The sequence below is a fragment of the Etheostoma spectabile genome, chromosome 18 (genome assembly GCF_008692095.1).
Source record: "Etheostoma spectabile isolate EspeVRDwgs_2016 chromosome 18, UIUC_Espe_1.0, whole genome shotgun sequence".
NCBI lineage: Eukaryota > Metazoa > Chordata > Actinopteri > Perciformes > Percidae > Etheostoma > Etheostoma spectabile.
This window is the reverse complement of record NC_045750.1, coordinates 12,866,614-12,887,029: the sequence shown is the minus strand read 5'-3', so window position 1 is coordinate 12,887,029 and position 20,416 is coordinate 12,866,614. Positions and strand designations below refer to the sequence as shown.

Below are 20,416 nucleotides of genomic sequence, written 5' to 3'. Positions count from 1 at the left end.
CCCCCAATTCTAACATGCATGATTAATAGCACAAAACCAAAAATGTACATTTAGGATTGGGGAGTGTGCAGCTGAAATGTAGGGAGGACAGAGACTAAAAAGCAGGTTAAAGGCTGCTGCTCTTTCTGCATGCAAGGTTGTCGAACTCGTTCTGCAGACAAGACTCTCCAACCCCCTACTCTTAACATGTTAGCATTCTTCCTCGGGTCAACCCTTCAAGTGGAGGTTAGACTCGGGGCAAAGAAGGAAACTACTCAAACTTGCGACAATATCCTTGCCAGGGTTTCATCTTAGTCATCTGGTTTTAGTTTGTTAGCTATGATCCAAAACACTGAAAAAAAACAGTGTGGTTTAAATATAGCACACGAGTAGCCCGTATCATGCTGTTTCATTAGTGTAAAACAAAAACAAAAAGCATAGTTGTTGACATTTGGGGGGGGGGGGAAAGAAAAAAAAACTTGCCTATTTCAAAATAGCAGCTTAACATTTATGATCTGTGTTGTAATGCAGGTTCAAGTTTGGGATATGAATTACAAGGCTGTTTTTCTCAGCTATAATCATTTGCATTGCCATTCTGATTTCTATCCACTATGTTTGGAATGTTCTGCATGTGCAGCTCCAACAACAAGTGTACTGCAATGTCTTCTAACTAAAATGGAAGGAGTCTCTGTCTGTATGTCTGTCCTTGGATTTGGCGGACTCACAGAAGTGTAGAGTTTGAGATTTTGAGATCGACAGACATATTAATTAGTTGTGTGTTATGTACACACTGTGTAGTGTATTGAATGTGTACCCCTAATAACTGTTGGACCTCTCCCTGTAGGGACTCCTGCGTGGGCATCTTTTTTTGGCCGAGACGCGGACGACATCAAGACGTCTTACTTCATTGACGCTAGTTCTTTGATGTTGGTTTGGTGTGTATGGACCTTTACATCCATCACATTATAACCATACACTGCATACTTTAGTACTCAGATTTTCTTTTTGTATTTGTAGTTAAATGCAAATTCAACGAGAGCTGCAATTCTCAGCCAGGGTTCCTTATACCCAGGATGTACTTCTGCACTTGCCAGGTGTTGCATGGAAAATAGCTCAAGTAAGTTGAAAAAGGTAAATTATAATTTCATTTAAAACAATGCAACCAGATTTTGAGTCATCAGTAACACATGAACACCATATGTTGCGATAGAGAGTGCGTGAAAACTAGTTAGCAAGCAAGCTGAGAAGTTGAAAAAGTTCAAAGAAATGGATAAATGGTTGAAATACAGTAGTTGGTTAAAACTAGTGGATACATATGCAACTGTTTAAAGATGAGCATCAATTTAAATTAGCAGCTAATTACAGAAAAATGGAAAATAAGACAAACTGCTGAATATCAAAAAAGCAGAGTAAAAGAATAAACCTTTGGTGATTTCAGAAGCTATGGACTGTGCGACTGAAAACATACAGCACCAACAGCAGTCACCATGATCTCCTTCCATGTGGCAGAAGGAACAGTAAACATTATTATGTACACCACAGCTGGGCACAGTCCAATATAAGTCACAAATCTATTTCAGAGTAGTAAAACCTCTCAGATCATCAATAATGGGGCGTGGAGAGCGTTACAACCTCTTCTTGGATACCCTGAGCTGCAGCCTGTCCTTTAAAAAGCCCTACCTCTTCCCCAGTTGCTATGGTAACCGGAGCGGTGGGTGACCGTTGCAAGCTGGGTGGGTGGGTGATTTAATGTAAGCCCTTTCCATCGCACATTACCCTCCTTTTTAATCTGCTCAGGATGTTTATAGGGGAGAAAATAGGATTGTCTCTCTAATTCAGCGGACAAAAACAAATAACAAAACCATTAAGGATTACAGGGAAAAATCTAGCTTGCAGTCGCTCAAGAGGCACTGAAATCCTGCAGAGCTACAAAGACGAGCTGTCAATCCTTTGTAATGCATCAGTCTGTATGGTATTTACATGGGATGCAGAGTGTTCGTAGCCTGAAGCTGAGGAAGTGGAACCTGAGAAGGATGAGCAGCGACAGGAAATGAGCGTGGTGAATGAGAAGACCACTCTCTACTCAAGGTGACTTTCCTTTTCATTGACCTGATTATCTGCACTCCGCCTCCATGGAAAAAAGTATGCCATCCTCTCTCTCTCTCTCTCTCTCTCTCTATCACACACACACACACACACACACAAACTCGACCCTGATAACAGGCTCCATTTGCCAAACCACAGAGGGAAGCTGGTGGGAGGTAGCAGCCTGTAGCCTCTGTGCATGAACACGTATTTCTACCACCACCTCACCCAATCTCCAGACCGGCCTTGTCATTAGGGGGCATTCCCCACATACGTAAGACAACTCTCTCACCACGAAATCCGCCCCAGGGCCCGGTCCGAGCACCCTGTCATCCTACCCTCCCCCCGGTTACTAAGGCAACACCATTTTTCCGCACCAACACCTCTTAATAAGATGTGACACAATCACCCACGTCTCGGGGAGAGGAATCCAGTCTGTATCATGGGGAGCGATAAAGCAAACCAGGCAACAGCCCCGACTCCCCTCATCCACAGACACTGATAGCCTCAGACTATCTACCAGTCACATGTAGTCCATGCACACACACAGATAAACACACAGAAACACTGATAGCCTCGGACTACCTACTGGTCACATGCAGTCCACACACACATTCCAATTACCAGCCGGCTTCGGCTCCTGCACCCATTTTCCCTGCACTCATCTGATTACGGGGTGGAATGGGCAGATTCATTGAGCTGGTCTTACCCTGTCAAGGAGTGAGCTCGCCTCTGTTGCATTCCCTTTATATCCTCAACTCACTGCAGCATCCAGCTTTCTGCACTGTCGACAGAAAAACACAACATGCAGCAGAGCATTTCCTGCGCAAGGTATGTAATCCACGTAGGTTTTCAAAGTCGTTGTTAAAAAGCAATGAATCCCAGAGGCTGTCAAAATCAGCAGAGAGGAAAATCCCAGTAAGATGGAAACCGTTTTTCTCTGATGGGGGGCAAACAAGGGATAAACTCGCCGTATAGCATGAGCTGCTGGAGATCTTGCAAACAGACAGCTGGCCGGCAAGAACTTCTCCACGGCGTATCCACTCCCTCCCTAACCTTTTTCACTCTGCCTTTCTCTGCAGAAGGCTGTGGGGGCAGAGGGGACAGGCACAGATGTTACTGGCTCCAGGCCACACCCCTTTTCAACACTCCCAATCCTAATAGGATGCAGCCAAGCCGTGGCCGCCGCCCAGGTCCCCCCCTCCCCCGGCTTTGGACAACTTGTTTAGGGTTTGTTTGGAAAGGGCTTGTTTGGAGAGCTGCAGAAGAGAAATAAAGCTAAGGTGCAAAGCGTGTATGGTGTAAATGTGGGTGTGGGAGGGCGAGAGATGCAAGCCATTGAAAAAGGCTACTGGAGAAAATGTCAAAAACATAAATAAGAAAGAAAACACGAGTTTAGCTACTTCCCATCCTTTACAAGAAACACCCCCGTGTATAATAAAAACAAAATTAATCCAAGCAATTTAAAGCACCGCAAACAGTCTGGCTATGATGACACAACTGACAAAATATCCAGAGGATTTTAATCTAAACAATTCCGGACACTCCCACATGATTTACAACACAAGCATCACTCCTGCACCTCAGCTAATTACTGTCTCACGACATCCAGCATCCATAAACATCCCTGCAACATAGCAATATTATTTTTGAAATGAAAATGTTGAAGGAAGTTTCTGTGCAGAATGCTCATAAAAAAATGTAGACGTAGTAGTAGTAGAGTGAGGGTAAATTGGCCTATTGATGGCAAGATTGTTTTTTAGTTGTTTTTTTTTTAAAAGAACCAGCAATATAATAAGACTTATTCCAGTCTGGTCCTTTATTAAATGGAAGTTTTCAAAGTAAATTAAGTGAATTCCCCAAAAATGATTGTCCTGACAGAAAACCCCATTTCTACAAACTGCTTAAACTCTGTGGTTCATTTTGACATCAACAGACTTTCTATTCTTTCTTTTCTCTAAAAGCAAAATTAAAAAATGACAAATGTCGGCGGCAGTGGGTGATATGAACCGACTACTTTAACGTTGCTTTTGGTGAGTGAGTTGATGTACTCAACCAAAGAAGAAGCATCACTCTGTAACACTACTGCACAACTGCAAGTGGACTAAGTGTTTTTCTTGTTCCCACAGCTCTAACAGCATGATACAATGTCTCTCAAGCTGATCGTGTCACATCAGTTCAGAGAGCCACATTCTTCCAGTTAAACTTTCATCAGTTCAACGTTTCATATCACTAATTTAATCTTATCAACTTTTTAGTTTTGAATTATTATTTTGATCCAGTCACTTGTGAAAAATTAGGTGAACTGTATAAGGCTACAGCTGTTTTTTTTCTCATTATTTTTAGGTAAATGTTGACGTTGGTACCAGCAAATACCCAGTGTTAAAGGAGTCGAATCAGGATCGGAACATCCCTACCTTGAGCGGTTTACGCTGTTACAGTATTGTAACTACATGAAAGGGGTGTTCATTCCACTCTAAGATCATTCTTGAGGCTATAATATCCAAACCACCTAATACTTTGTCCTTGTTAATACCGGAAGTGAGAACATCAGACATGTTCTCATAAGAGAACAGAAGTCATCTACCTGATTCAGGCCCCACAGGTTTCTGTACAGGTGTTGACAGAATAAGTGTTACCTATCCGGCATTAACTTCCTGTTCTTTAGAAGTGAGTCAAGCGTTAGTGATGGGTATCACGGTAACAAGACGTCATAGTGCTTTTGTTGAATATTTTGTTACATAACACAGCTTTGTCACATCAGCCTAATCACAAAATGTGGACGACTCTCTGCCAAAAGGAAGTCACAAATCAAAGCTTCAAGCAAAATTCAGACTTTTTCCTTAACAGCTGTGAGTGAGCACTCCTTAGCCATAGAAATGCTGCCTCGTCTTCATCTGCTAAAGTTTTCAAACAGCTGCCTCTCGCTGCCAACGTGTAAAGTTGCCTGCAGCTTTAAGATTTCTGGACCACTTCCAAGTCATATGTTATGCTAGCTGATATGATGCAATCTTTTAGAGCACTGCAACGTTCTGCTTTGATTTTAATTGCCAAATCTGTACTGCACTGTAGTTTGACCCAACAAAAACTGGGCTTGTGAGAAACGGTTTATCTCTACAGGACTGGTGTTGCAGACATCAGTGGCGAGCCGCGCCAGTGCAGTCATGAGAGGATAACAGTGGAAGCTGCACAGTCCTGGGTAGCTGCCTCTATAAAGAGTGTCATGCAGCTGGAATAACAGACAGGTCCTATTCTCATGGAGGGCTTCTGTTCTGGTGGGACGGACCATCCGTGTCAATACAAGCCAGGACTGATGTTTTGGTGCCTTCAAGGGCACCAGGTACATACAACAGGAAATGTATAGGAAACTGTGGATGACAGTTGCATAGACATTGAAACATTGTATTGTCATGCCTATCTGTGTTGTGTTGGAGGATTTAAAGTAAGATGTTTTGTGCCTCTTTGGTCGAATTACTCAGAGTTTTATCCGTGGTCTCCAGGAACTGATATTGATCATTTGTTGGAGTCTCTCCTCTAAGTTAAGAAGAGAGAGTTTACTGTGTCTCCTATGTGTTCACTGTAATGTGTAACCTCCTTGTATGCGCCAATTTAAAGGGATACTATGGAGTTTTTGTTAGCTTAATTTACCTAAACTGAACAGCTTCGGAGTCATTGGAATGGTTATATGACTTTTTACGAATTGAATGGTAGTCGCTCCCTCCTAGCGCCTGTGAGTGGAAAACCACCCTTTTTTCAGGAAGTATCGCATGATATCAGGTTTTGCGATGTAATTAATTGCTTCAGGTCACACATATGCCCCTTCAGCAACCGGCAAACAAGGTAGCGATGGAGTTTTTCACACTATTGTCAAGGCTGAATGGCCGGCGAAAAAGAAGCAGAAAGCTAGGAAAGCATTGTCAGAGGAAACGGTAGACTGACCAAGGGAGGAGCCAGACACAAGTAAACACAGGGGCTGCCAAATATCTATTCTGAAGCTGTAGGGGGAGTTCTATGGAGAAACCTGTGAGCAAAAAGCGAGAAAAACTGCATATTGCCCCTTTAAGATGCGTGTTTAAGGTATGAGGCAGAGGCGGACGGACTTGACAGAGATTTGGCCCTGGCAATTCCGTCCCTTACCAAACAGCAAAGTACGAAGACATAGCGGACCAGACGCAAGCTTTTATTTTGAAAAGTAGGCCAACGGCACCAGACGGGAGGCTCCAGACTGCAACGTATGGTCTTGGATATTTTGGTTAAACTGTGTGAAATGCCAGTGTAGCTCTACTACACCTCAAAACAGAAACTCAAGCCCAAAAAAACTGTGTTTGTGTGAACTTCCTCTTTCTACTGCACTTTCTGTTAATTATTAAGCATATATGGGCAGGCAAAACTAAACTTTTTTCAACAGCCAATATTTTTCTGTTGCTTTGGTTTTGACCTAGAAGGCCAGCAAGATAAACAAAACAAAACATAACATAGGCCTATATGGCACATTGCAATAAGGAATAAAAAATAAACAGAATCTAAATCACTTGCCATCAAATCCAATGATTGATGCACTTGCTTTTGGGACACCATGTTCGGCAGACAAGAATAAAGTTCAAAGTTGAAAGCAGCTGAAGCTTGGAAATCAATTTGCAATGAAAGGGTTAAAAAGAAAGAAGCATGGAAATCTGATTGGCTTCAGATTGTAGATGACCCTGAAAAGTTCAGCTGTGATTACAAGCCTGTTGACCAAGTTACGCTGGTAATATAGTACTTAAAAAGGACTTTGTTGTAATCGTAATCATTCTGCTTACAGTGTGAAACATGGGGTGAAGACATAAAGTTCTGCTACATGCTAATGATGAGTATATTCTCAGCAGAATCATGACTGACAGACCTTAAATAAAAAAATGGTTTCTCAGCCTGCTGCCAAGGAATGTGTGAAGCGGGAACGTTATATTATGGCTCGTATCATGTGGTGGAGGGGAACAGGGCTACACCGTACATATGTTTCATTCAGGGTGGGGCTATATCCATAAATTCCAACCATGCTGCCCTTCCCTTGTAGGAGACCCTAACATTTACAAATTAAATGCCAGGATTGAATAAGGTCCTACTAGTGTCTACCCACCCTCTGGAAAGCTTGTCATTACCCCCTGGAATAGAAAGGTCCATTCCAGAAGGAGCTGCGCAACTTTCTACATCTACTAATCTCTAGAACGCAGCCAAGCAACTCCAAACACAAAAAGAAGGTCCAAGCACAGGTCCAAGTACAGTTTAGATGCATTTCTGAAAGAAAACAGCAAAAGAAGAAAGTGTTTTTCAAAGAGGATGGATGTGGCCAACTCCAGCTTGTGGTGGAGAAAATAACATTAACCTAAGGGTAGTAATGGGCTTTCTCAATTCATACATCATAGCTGGAGTACCCACATGACGTTTTCTCTTATCTCACATAATCAGAAAGAGTGAGCCTGTTTCCTGCAGTCCAATAAAAGCATATAGCACTAAAAAACATCATGAAGCATAACCATGTGTATGGCCTCCTTTCCCATTCCAGTTGATATCTATTTATAAACCAACATAAGTCGGATTGTCTTGTCTCCATCAAACAATTCTTAACACAAGGTCCGTCAACTAGATTTTCTAAAGTGTTCAACCCATCTCATGGTCTTCCTCAGTGGATGAAGTTGAAAATGGAATGTAAGCACTAGAAAAAGCTAGTAAGATATTTTTTCATAGCCTGATTATCCTTTTAAATCTAAGCTTCATCAAACGTTTTTAGTTTCTTTGTTCCGTTGTCTAATAAGAACAAACAGCCACTAATGTCACATTTAAAGTAAATTTGTATTGAAACAAATGTACCATATATAATGAATAATGTGTTATTGATATGCAAGCAAAAACTAACTTTCCAAACTGTACATTTCTACTTATTTTAATGCTTAACATTGCTTTAATGGTTTTAAAGTAACTTTGTTATACCGAGTAAAACCTGGAGAGTTTAGGGATGCAAATATACAATAGCTACTCAGAAGAAGTGGAAGGCACTGCTGCAAAAGCATTCTGAAGGGAATGGCTGCAGCTGCAGTGAACGTGCTTGTAACGGATTGACATAATTTGAGGGTTAAAAGGCTGCGGCTTAACTTGTTGATCCTTCCAGATGTAGGCCAAGCTCACTGCACTGAGAAATCAGAGGATAACGCTTTCAGCAGAGGAAGAGGATAAGGAAGAGGAGGGAGCATAACGCACTCAGTACTACAATGGAGGTAACATAGAAACAAACACACAAACAAATCAACTAGAGTAATGTTAATCCACCATAATCCAATCAGTATCCAATCTGCTCCAAGGGTGAAGACAGCTTCAAAACATGGCTATTAGCTAATGTCACATATGGATGCTCTGAGAATTAGCTCACCAGACTCTACGTGAAAAGGTCTGAGGTCTCGGCCCTTATCTGTGACTGCCAACACGGATGTGAGACTGGCTTTAGTCCAGCCGGACGCATGACTGACTGACTGATGTAGAGGAAAAGTATGAGGTGAAACCAAGCCGGCATTCAGTGTGCAGCCATCTTGCATGGCTGAGCTACAAGCTGCTTATCTCAGAGTGTGTCTTAATCTCAGCAGAGAAAAATAACCTGAGACCAGATGAGCCAAAAACTAAGTATTAGAGCTAGGAAAATACGCTGGGAACCATAAACCAACAGCTGGGCGGTGCAATGCAAAACTAAACCAAAACGCAAGCAGCAGAAAAAGGATGTTTAGGGACATTAACAAGGACACCTGCTGTTTAACAGGATCGACCTGACAGCCTCTGCCCTGTGGCCTTTTTAACTATCAACTGTGCAAAGCAAACTGCTGGGACACAAACAACACTGCGTTCAGGATATCTCTGTAATTCCCCTAAAAACAGACTGATAGATACAATTGTAAAACAACCCCCAAATGACACTTGGACTAGTTGTCACCTCAAAATCATAAAACTGGTTAAAAAAATAATAAGTTTTTACAATACTGTGAGAAAAGAAAGAAATATGGCCGGGAACAATGGTCACTACTAAAAGCTGTAATACAATCACTCCTGAGGAACAGTTAGCTGTTGACGCAGCTGGTTTTGTGGGACTGCACGGCTGTTTTGACGGCTTTTCTACAGTAATGTTATCACACAGATATGTTATACTGTGGGAACCTGCTCGTCGTAGCAGCAGCCTAAAACTCTGCCCAAAACAACAGGAGGAAAGAAGGTGGCTACTGTGGAAAACCTTTTCTACCTGTGGATATACTGCATCAGGAAAGAATGATGATAGCAGTTTGAGTTTATAACCGGGCTGGGATGCATGCATTTCTTTCATGAATGTGTATTTGTAAGAAGTCACAATGTGCTTCACAACAAAAAGGACAAATAAACAAGGGTGCTATTTTAAACAATCAAAATTCCTACAAATTCAATAAGAGTGTGCATGACTAACATTACCGGTTCCGGAGACGCCAACTAAGTTAACAGTAAATTACATTCCCATGGTGAAGACACCAACGGCAGCTCAGCCTAGGAGACATACAAACAACAAAGAGAAAGAGAGACAAACTAATAATGCATGTAATAGTGCATTTATTTCCATATATTATGCAGAGGATTATCTCAGTTAAGCTACTTGTGGGTGCGACTCTATCCCAAGTCACATTGGAAATTTTAAAACGTATGCCTCTTTTAAACTTAACTTAAAGAAGTGGCTAACAAGTAGTCAGCACTGTCAACATTAGTTTAGGAACTAAAACTTCCTGCCATCTTGTCTCTCTCCTGCTCTGTCTGAGTTTTTGGGCTCTGCCTGTGTGTCTGTTTCACTATTGACTACAGATGCTTGTTAATGTCCCAGCAATGTTGTTTTTGTGCATGGCCACCAAAATGTATGTCTATGCTATTGTGCCTTGTGTGTTATCTGTTCTGATGGTCTAACTATTCTTGTTTTTATGTTGTTGTGTTTTAGCATTAGTTTGTATGATCAACTTTTATTGTATAGAGCCAAATCTGTACGTATTATTGATAGCTTAATTGTTTTATGTTATTTTAGGGCGACCTCTTACCACCTGTACAGGGACAGTGGATGTAAAATAGCCTCCAATTCTGGCACATTTTACTTTCATGTATTATTAGTGGGCATTGTCCCTGATAAATAAACGGGAAATAAAATAAAATAAAATAAATCAAAGCAAGTCAAATCCATTGATGATCAGAACCAAAGAATTAAACTTTTGCCAACTGATGCCAACTTTTGAATTGATAAAGTTGCATCAATTCATGGATGAAAGAAAGATAAGAGTACATAGCGGTAGGCTAAACACATTTTTTTTTTCTGGCTTTGCTCTTTTGCTGCTACAACTTGTCAGAACTTGAGCGTGCTTTCGGGAAGGTAGCGGCGGCATGTTAAGAGCAGGATAAAGCATGCCGTGCTCTGGCACAGTCTGCTGCTGAATCTGATATCTGGCTGCTGTTTCAAGGCCTGTTAGACATGTTTTGGTTTGTGTCTGAGGGAGAAACATGTTGGCATCAAAGAAAGGATGCACTGCATATTCTGCCAATACACATGTCATTTCTTAAATGGTCCACTAAGTATTTTCAAAGCATTAATATGTACCCTGAAGTCTCGAAAATCGAAAAGTGGGAATAGTACGGTCTTCACGTTGGAGTTGAGCTTTGTCTGGCATTGACAACAATCTTTATTATCGCTGTCATCATCTTCTGTGATGAATCCTGCTGATAAACATGCCCTGATGAGATAACATACAGAAAATCTTATGACCTCTGGTATTTAACGGTTGAAATGCTGTTATCCATTTTACGTAACAAAGCAGTATTGTGAGCGTGATAAGGTTTGCTTTGATATGTCGAACACATGTCAGCTTTCAGTGGTTGAGCTGTTATTACCATAACTACAAGCAGCAGCCTGAATTGATGACCGCCCGAAATTTGCTGTTAGACAAAATTCTGGCATCCAACCAGCTGGAACCTCTCCCGCAACAACAACAAAAACAAGATAGAGAGCTCATAGACCTACCCAAACTGCAGACTCATTAAAAAAAAAATCTTATTTACAGCATCTCTGCTTTGGGAATTAACATGAATAATGCGACCTAGACAAAGGGGATGGAGGCTAGCAAGGATTGAAACATGAATCCCACTTGGCCCATGAAACACCCCCCCCCATCCTCCCAAACCAACATCTCGGTTATGGGACTCCCCCACACACGTACAGGACCCACATGCTCCCTTTGTTTGAACCACAGCAGGGCTACACTCTTTCCACATCTTGCTGCAAAGGCACACAAGTGATTAGTTTTAAAGCTCATTGTCATGGTAATCTGAGGTTTGCCTCAATTCTCTGTCTGGCAAAAGAACAGTCACAATCTAACTTTGTTAACTAAAACTGAACGCCACTCTTGAGCAGGAAAAGCAAAGCAGGGCTATTAATTAAAAAACTGCACAAGCTGAAAAACATTAGGCGACTGAAAGACTTCAGTCAGCAACAAAACCAAGCAAGCATGTATAAATAGAGCCTCTGTCGTGTGTCATACTGTAACAGCCTGAGACAATTATGTCACTCCAAATAAATCAACCAGGAAAGACTACTTCCCAACACTGAATTATTAGAGTTCATCATAACTGTGTTGAGCTGGGAGAAGTTAGAGCCCTTCATCTTTTTAGCTTTTGGGTGAAAATTACAGCTCAGTATGCGCATAAACACTGTCTTATGTGAACATATATATAGAGGAGATCTCACTTATTCTGTAATGTGTTCTTATGAATCTCCTAAGGTAAACCATTTTTCATGGAATAGATTTACTGTTGTACTGTCTACAGAATAAGTAATAATAAAAAAAAGCACTGGTGGTTTCTTGCTTATTTCACAGGTAATAAATTCCACCTGGATGTGTGGATAAGAGGGACTTCTGAAGACTATGGGTAAACATATAGAATTTAATATACGTTAATGCAACCTCACATTTAAAAGTAATATTCAAATAATTCTGGGATTAGGTTACCTACTATCCATTACAAATATCAAATATCAAATTACATCAAACTATGCTTACAATTTGTTGTAAGACTAGCTATTGTATTTTATACATTTCAACTCTATACCTTTTTAAATAGTCTAAAAAGAACAGTATCTCTGCAGGCATCAGAAGTAGCACAGCTTGTACTGTGCTGTCGAGGGTAAAACTGCAACAAGTTCAGATTGGCCCAAAATATAATTTCGTAGGTCACCCAGTTCTAGTTATAGAACCGTAATACTGCAGATCAAGGCTTGTATTTCTGGAGGGAGCCTGCTATCTGAAGATGAGTCTGTGCTGCAACAACAGTGAGTGGGCTGGACTTTGAAAAAGCTCAACCCAGTTTATAATTAATTATACAGGTTTACGATGATGGAGGCTAATGTGCCAACTTTTGCAATCATGTAAGGATTCACACTAAACTCTAAACAGTGACAGTAGGCTCTTCAGATGTTACAATCTTATTTATTAGAATGGGCAATGGGTGATTGTGAGTGTTTTCCCATCAGTTTCCATTATAGAGCCAGTTCACATCATCTAGTAGCTGTGATGCATTTTTATTGCTAAAAACAACTGGGGAATGAGTGAATGACTTGCAATAAAGGATCAATTACTAACCAATGGGTCTGAAAGGTGTCAACCTTAAGCCCATTAATTAAAAATCTGCCACCAGTGAGTGGCTGAGCTGGAAACAGGGTGCACTACCCTTTCACCTCCAAACAATCAGGAAGGTCAAGAGTCAGTGGTCTTGGGAGGGGACAAGTGTGCATTTGTTGGGTGGGCATCTAAACTCATCTGCCAGCTTAAATGTTTGGGGTATATTGGTCTTATTACTAAGTGGGAGGTAGAACTGTTTTTTTTGTTGTGCTATGAAATAAAAGAATTACTATGTTTTGTTTACTTAAAAAATGTTATCAGATGGCAGACATGGCAGCATTAACTTATTTAAAAAGCTGTTACATAGGGTTAGCGGTTTGGGTTGTGCTTCAATCCAAAATTATCTCAGTTTTTTGCTTTCTTGCAAGATGCAGATGCAGATGCAGATGTAGAGTTCTACATTTTCACATGAAGAGCTTTAACTGGGGGTTTCTCTCAGGAAAACAGTTTAGCCGAGGTGGTAAGCCACCTTTATTCTAACGTATCTCTTCTCATAATCAAATTAGTTCGTAGATGACTGCCTAAACAATAGCTACACCAAAACATATGATGCTTTCCCCTTGAAAAAAGCAAATATGTTCTTTATCTCTAAAGGTTAATTTTTTATAGCACAAAAAGTGTATTCATTTTTTTCTGTTAGGGAAGAGAGGTGGTCCGCCTCTGCTTTAAAACACCGCAGGAAACCTCAGATTCTCTTCTGGTCTCCATCAAGCTCAAGGTTAGGGGTTAGAGGAGCCTTTGGTTTGGAATATATCCTCAACTTTTTTACAAATGCAAATTGTGAAGCTTAAAGGTGGTCCAGCTCGGCCACAAAGCAACAATCCTCAAAATGTGAGGTTGGGTCTTGGGTGAGTCCAACAACGGCTGTCTTAGCCCAGCTGTCCCAACAGCGAGGACAAGTGCAAAGCCAGACCAGACTGGGGGCAGGGTGTGGCTGTGGCAAGGGTGCCATGGTGACAGAGCAGGCCTCGATAGAGAAGGGATGCTAAATGAATCTATTGTCTGGCCCAAGTGAAGCACGTCGCACAAAGAATGGCACATTCAAACAGTCATACAGGCCTATTGTTGCAGCGGGCCACAGTTTATCCCACAGTATCCACTACACATCGTACAGAGAGAGCTGGATCAGAGAGCATGACACTCTGACACCAGCAGGAGACGCTACTGATCTGGAGGAACCGTTCTCCCAAACAATTCAAGGACTTTCCTTAGATCAATTTATCAATAAACATCACTGAACGAGTCCAACTGAAAATGGCTGCTCTAGCTCTGATGCACTTGCTGCTGAAACTGATTTATTCTGATGTCTAAAGCAACATTTAAAAAAATAACTGCTAGAGAGACAACTTTCATCTTGAACGCCATTATTGAGTAAAGTGAAACAATTTGGCAATCCACGGAAAGATAATCGGCAACTTTTTTTGACAATCAAATCGTTTCGGCCATTTTTTACAATCCCAAACATTCAGTGGTTTCAGATTCTGTATTGTAACGATTTGGAAAATGTCATTATTTTCGGACATTCTGTAAATGTAAACCAAATAATTGATTGAAAGAAGAATCCGCAGATTAATCTAAATAAAAAACTACTGCTGGATGGGGCCCTAATGTGGTGTGATGATCAAATCCTCTGCCGCGGTACAGTTCAATACCTGACAAATAAGGTAGGCTGTATCATCACAATTAGGGAAAAATTATTTCAAATTTAAACTTGCCATTAAGCACTTGTTCACACCCAAAACGACATTAAAAGGTATAAATTGCAACGTATAAATGGTATGGCAAAATCACTGACAGAATCACTGACAGTAGACAAATGTCTACCGTCTCACAGTATACAGTACATTGTCTTATTGTCCCAGCCCTGGAACGAGTACAGAAAGTAAAATAATATGTAACACATGCAGAATGAGTCAATATTTAAACCAGGTTAAGAAACTTAACTAACTGGATTTGCTACCTTTTCATAATATAACTATTCTTTTACTGGCAGTACCTCCACTAAAAGGTTTCCACAGTGGTTGATTAACAGAACATTTTTATATCCCTAATATGGACCAGGATGCTGAAAAAAGAAATCCGATATAAAAACTGACATCTTAAATAAGGATGTACATTTTCATTATTCTCATGGGGAAAACTGTCATCACAGGGCTGTGGTTCAACACCTGCCTCTGTACCACAACATGCAGAAACCATGCTGACATATGGTGGTCTTAAGGGCTCAGCTGTGTTACAGCCGGCCCCTCCTTAATGACATCCACCACTGAAAAAAGAATTAGTCTGTACGTGCCTTCCCCACCACCTCCTTGATGTTGCTGTCATTGACTCTTTCAATCTGTAGTGCTTAATATGAGCCAACCAGGGAGGCTGGTCCTCCCTGCTGCACTGCCAGTCCTGTGAAATGTAACACTCAGTTCATTAACCCAGTTCCCCAAGAGAGCTTCAGCACTGTTTGTGACAGGAGAGCAGACATGTACAATACACTGCCACGGTTTATGTACTGGCAACTTTGGTGCAGGTGCTTTGCTGTGTAGAGCAAGAACTGAAAGGACTTTTGAACTGAAAAGCCAATTTTCAGTTCAAATACACTAATGCTCTTAAAACTAGTTGCATCTGTTTTCAATCTCCATTAACTGACAAATCCTGAAGGGGTGTCATTAATTTAATAATACCTGATTATACCCTTACACGTCATTAAAGCTCAGCCTGCAGTTCAGAATGGTCACCACTGAGGAAATGGAAGGACAAAGCATCTTATACCACAACAGATACATCTGACCAATGTGTCCTCCGGTTCTGCACCAGTGCCAACTGAAACTGAGCCACAATGCTGCAGTCAGTTTCACCAAGGACAGTTTTGTTAAAACTATGTTTTCGACAGCAGCACAGATAGTGTTGGTGTCTGTGACAACTGGAGGATGACGTGAAACTTCAACAAACAACCAGTGCAAACAAAACAAGGCGGCCGAAGGCCGTGCTGGCGCAGAGCCAGCAACGCCATAATGCATGACTTAATGGGCATATGACTGTTGAAAGGTGACTGGCATAGCAACAACTAATACGCTGACCTAACACAGACCAACAAGCTTGTCAAGGAACATGCAATGCCTACTGTGTTTGCATAGCTGTCAGGCAAAAAGACGTAATAAGGACTTTAGGTTAACAGTCAGATGAACCACCAAACTGCCAAAATGGGCTAGTGTTAGGGTTCACCAATAAAAACCTAATGCACAATAAATAAGAAATGTCAATGTAAAGCCCTCTGAGACAAAGTTGTGCTTTGAGATATTGGGCTACATAAATCAAATTCACTTGAATACTGGTACATGTCAGGACAGGCTTTGTTATTATGAACAGCATCACATGGGTTTATACTTTAAAGGGGGCCAATTATGCTTTGCCATATTTTCTGTCATGTCTAAATGTAAATAAAATGTTGGATGTTCATATTAAACATAGACAAAGCTTCAAAAAATGAGGTAACTGTATTATCAAAACGAATCATCTGCAAAGTGAACCTATTCAAAAGAACAAGACGGCTCATCTGTTGGTGCTGATCTGTAACCAGCCAACTCCCTGTCTGAGCATTAACACTGTGGACAAAATAACAGCATGGTACATCACGTAAGGCTTCTCCATGTTTACAGTGAAAACACCACACCACAGCAGTAAGCCCTTTCACAAGGCAGCGGCCCATTACAAGCACGTACAGGCCCCTCAATGATTTAGAGCATTTTAATTCTCGGGAATGCAAGCCTTTTCTGATAAGTGCCTAACTGGGAATAAGCACCTCACTAGAATGATTATGCTGTGTTGTGCTCTTTGACTTACCTGTAACTTCATGGCTTAGTGAGTCATTTCACTTATCAGCAAAACAATAAATATGAATACTAACTCAGAACAGGTGAAGTACCATTTGCCTGAAAGCTCCACAGGCTGGCAGGCTTGATCAAGACAAACGACACTTCACCTGTTCTGAGTTGTACCACCAACTGTATGTGAACTCAATGTATCAATCACAATTATCAACGGTAGTGGGAAGAGATTTAAAGAGATGACCACCCCTGAATATCAATATAATCACACTTTGTTTTAGGTTAAGTGCAGATTTGTTGCTATCTTAGCATATTTGACAGCTCAAATCAAAACTTTAGCCACACAAACATCTGTAAAGCCAAATTAGAGGTTGTGAAGCATTTGTGTGCCCACAGATTACAGTCTCACTGTTAAATCAACCCTGGCAGCAGATATACCGGAAAATATTACCTTTATCAACTCAAAACCACTGACAAGTTTATTTTTCAACTTTACAATGTAATTTACTTGGTCACAGTTCTTTCATACCCAAATCTTATTTTTGTTAAAATAGAAATCTATATATACATATATACATTGCTGAGCAAAAGTCTTTGGCAGGTGTGAGAAAATGCTGTAAACTAGGAATGCATTCAAAAATGTAAATAATGAATGTTTAGTTTTATCAATTTACAAAATGCAAAGTGAGCGAACAAAAGACAAATCTGAATCACAGTCAATTACTACACTTTGCCTTCAAACCAGCATCAATTCTTAAAAGGTACACTTGCAAAAAGTCGGGCGACGTTGAGGATCGTAGACGCAGTGGTCGACCAAGGAAACCTAGTGCAGCAGATGAAAAACACATCAAACCTTTTCCTCTTCGAAATTGGAAGGTGTCCAGCAGTGACATCAGTTCAGAATGCCAAAAAGCCATACCCCCAACTACGTTTTTGTAAATAGTTGAGTCGCTTGGCCTTGTTTCCATGTCGGAGGTATGGCTTTTTGGCTGCAACTCTTCCATGAAGACCACTTCTGGCCAGACTTCTCGGACAGTCGATGGGTGCACCCGGGTCCCGCTGGTTTTTGCCAGTTCTGAGCTGATGTCTCTGCTGGACATCTTCCCATTTCAAAGGGAAATACGTTTGATGTGTTTTTCATCTGCTGCACTAGGTTTCCTTGGTCGGCCACTGCGTCTACGATCCTCAACGTCGCCCGACTTTTTGCAAGTGTACCTATCAGAATTGATGCTGGTTTGAAGGCAAAGGCTAGTAACGCCAAAATACTGATGTGATTTAGATTTTTCTTTTGTTCGCTCACTTTGCATTTTGTAAAGTGAAAAAAAGAAGTAATCATTATTTATATTTTTGAAGGCATTATTGGTTTATAGCATTTTTCCCACTTGCCTAAGACTTTTATACCTGGCTAAGACTTTTATACCTATCAAAGACTTTTTGCACAGTACTGTATATCTATACTATTATATTACAGGATGGATTTTTAAACTCCCAACTGATGATATTGATGATAAACCAATAACTATATTATTTACGTAATGCGTATACAAACCCTCTATCTTTCTTACTATTTTATATATGTATATAGTTGCTCTCAGGAACTGTGCAACACGTTCACCACTCTCTTTTTTCTTCTTCTTCTTTCTGCACTATTTATATTTTATATTCTTATATTTCGTGTTGACACTGTAAAGGGGTTGCTTCAGTCTCGTTGCACAGGTACTGCACTTGTGTATAATGTCAATAAAGGCATTCTATTCTTTTCTACATAATTTGTTTTTTTTACAGATACTGAGTCAAACAATTAATAACGTTTCCATCCCAACATTAACCACCAATGTGTAATATATCAGTGTAAAGAAGATTCCTAAAAGATAACCAAAAGATGATTAGCCTGTTACCTGACGCCCTTAACTTAGTCACATAGCTAATAGATAGATCTCTGAGACGTTGATCCCAGTGATCCATACACACCTTTCACATCTAGAGAGGCTAGTGAGTGTAATGACTTTTCAACTTTCCCTCAGTCTGGGGGGCCCCGGATAATCCTCAGGGACCCTGGAGGTCCCCGGATCCCAGTGTGGACAGTCGTTTCTAGACAGCTTCATCGGGGTTTTGGCTTAGTGGCAGCCGTTGGAAGTAGGTTAGGTTCCTGTGTGGACAGGTCAGCTTCCCCCACAGACAAAATAAAAACAAATTGCAAAAGAGATGCAAATTTCCCCCGACGCCTGTCTTATTGACTCGTGCCTGGTTACTGGGTTTGGCCGAGGTCACAGAAGTAGAAGCCTTACCAAAAGAGCTTCCGTAAACTCGCCACTAAAGTAAATAATGGCTGTTGTATTGACTGGCCACACCGGTACGGAGGTCAGCACCAACAAAGCAACCAACCGGCCCCGGTGTGGCTAATTCGCGCTGGCATTTGTTTCCGTTATTGTCTAAAGTGTCCTAACGACACCGCCCTTACCTCGTCACGTAGAACATTTTTCTTAGTAACCGTGTCCACAAGTTCATCAGGTAACCAAAGTGAAGCAACAGAAAAACACAGAGTCCAGACGGCACGGAGATAATTCAACAGACTGGTTGGTCCGGGCTGCTCGTGATGTCATCGGTTCACTAGAGTAGTTACTGCGCATGCGAGATCCTCTGTGTGTCCGGTGCTTCATGGATATTGTAGTATAGGATGCCAACAACGCTCTTTACAGAAACATCAGAAATACCAGTCATATTTAAAATGCATGTGACAAAAGCTGAAATGCTTTTCGGCTGTAAATCTTTGAGTGGAGGTAGTTAGGTATTATATGTACAGTACCTATAATATTCTTGTAGTTTTCCCAAAATGATTTGTTGATCAAATCAACTGAAGTGGAGACTTTATAATAAAGCAAATAAAATAAAAAAAAAACAAGCAAAAGATGAATCAATAAAGAAAATTTGTTACAGTCCACATTCATATCTAACCTGAAACAGGGACCTGACCTGAAAAGATATTCGGGAAGCAAAGTTTTCTTTACAGTTAGGCCAATTTTGTCAAGAATTCCCAGAAGCATTTCATTGCCAAGATCATATTTCTTCCAAATAAATGTATGAGGCAGGTATTATTCATGTCATGAGAGCTATTGGTCATCAAACGGAACCATGACTATGTGTTTCTTCCTGGTGTACAGTATAGTATTGGGCCACCAGAGGTCCTCATTTATTAAGAAAGCAGCATTATACGCCTAAACTATTTTTCTTTCACTTCCAACTGTAGTTAGATAATGCTAGACTGATAGAGCAAATACAAGAATTTAGGGAATGGTTAAAAACCTGCTACATCTGTTTGGGGATTCTTAACATTATAATATTGAACTCCTGTCCCTGTAAATCAGCACATCTTGAATTTATTCACCTTCAAATCACGACTGTGATTTTGTTTTTTAATTAATTTTTACTATGTATCTATGTACTTTTTTGTATCAGCAACCTTGTGTCTCTATAGATTCCCTGATACATCATATGCTCATCTATGTGAAATTCCAGCAAAGTAAGTCAAGCAAATTAGAAGATCTAGAATTACAATCTTCATTTACACATATCACCAAACACAAGATATCAACAGGCACCCTCATATAATTTGTTTTTAAATGTTTCTAGTTATATGAAATGTGTATGTGTGTGTGACTTGTCTGCTGTAACATGTAATTGCACTGTTAATCCCCCTGGACAGCGTTCTGTCTCAGCACACAGTTTGCTTTGTAAATGCTGAATTTACAAATTATATTACTACAGCACCATACAGTGACTTAAAAGCAAAAGTGTGGTATGTAGTGTGTTTGTGTTGTATTCTTGTTTTTTTCTCCTTCT

At 40.6% G+C, this 20,416-nt stretch overlaps 1 protein-coding gene across 4 annotated transcripts in view; it reads right to left on the bottom strand.

Annotated features, from left to right (window-relative positions):
- The window catches only part of daam1b (dishevelled associated activator of morphogenesis 1b), a 49,293-nt gene extending 30,085 nt beyond the window's left edge, over nt 1-19,208 (bottom strand). For 2 of the 4 annotated variants that reach the window (XM_032543452.1, XM_032543455.1), the window contains exon 1: nt 2,774-3,159. The gene's annotated coding sequence lies outside the window, so the exon portion shown is untranslated. Of the gene's footprint in view, nt 1-2,773; nt 3,160-19,037 lie in introns of those variants that run through there. The other 2 variants (XM_032543453.1, XM_032543454.1) reach the window with 2 other exon arrangements.
- Nucleotides 19,209-20,416: the final 1,208 nt, after the last annotated feature.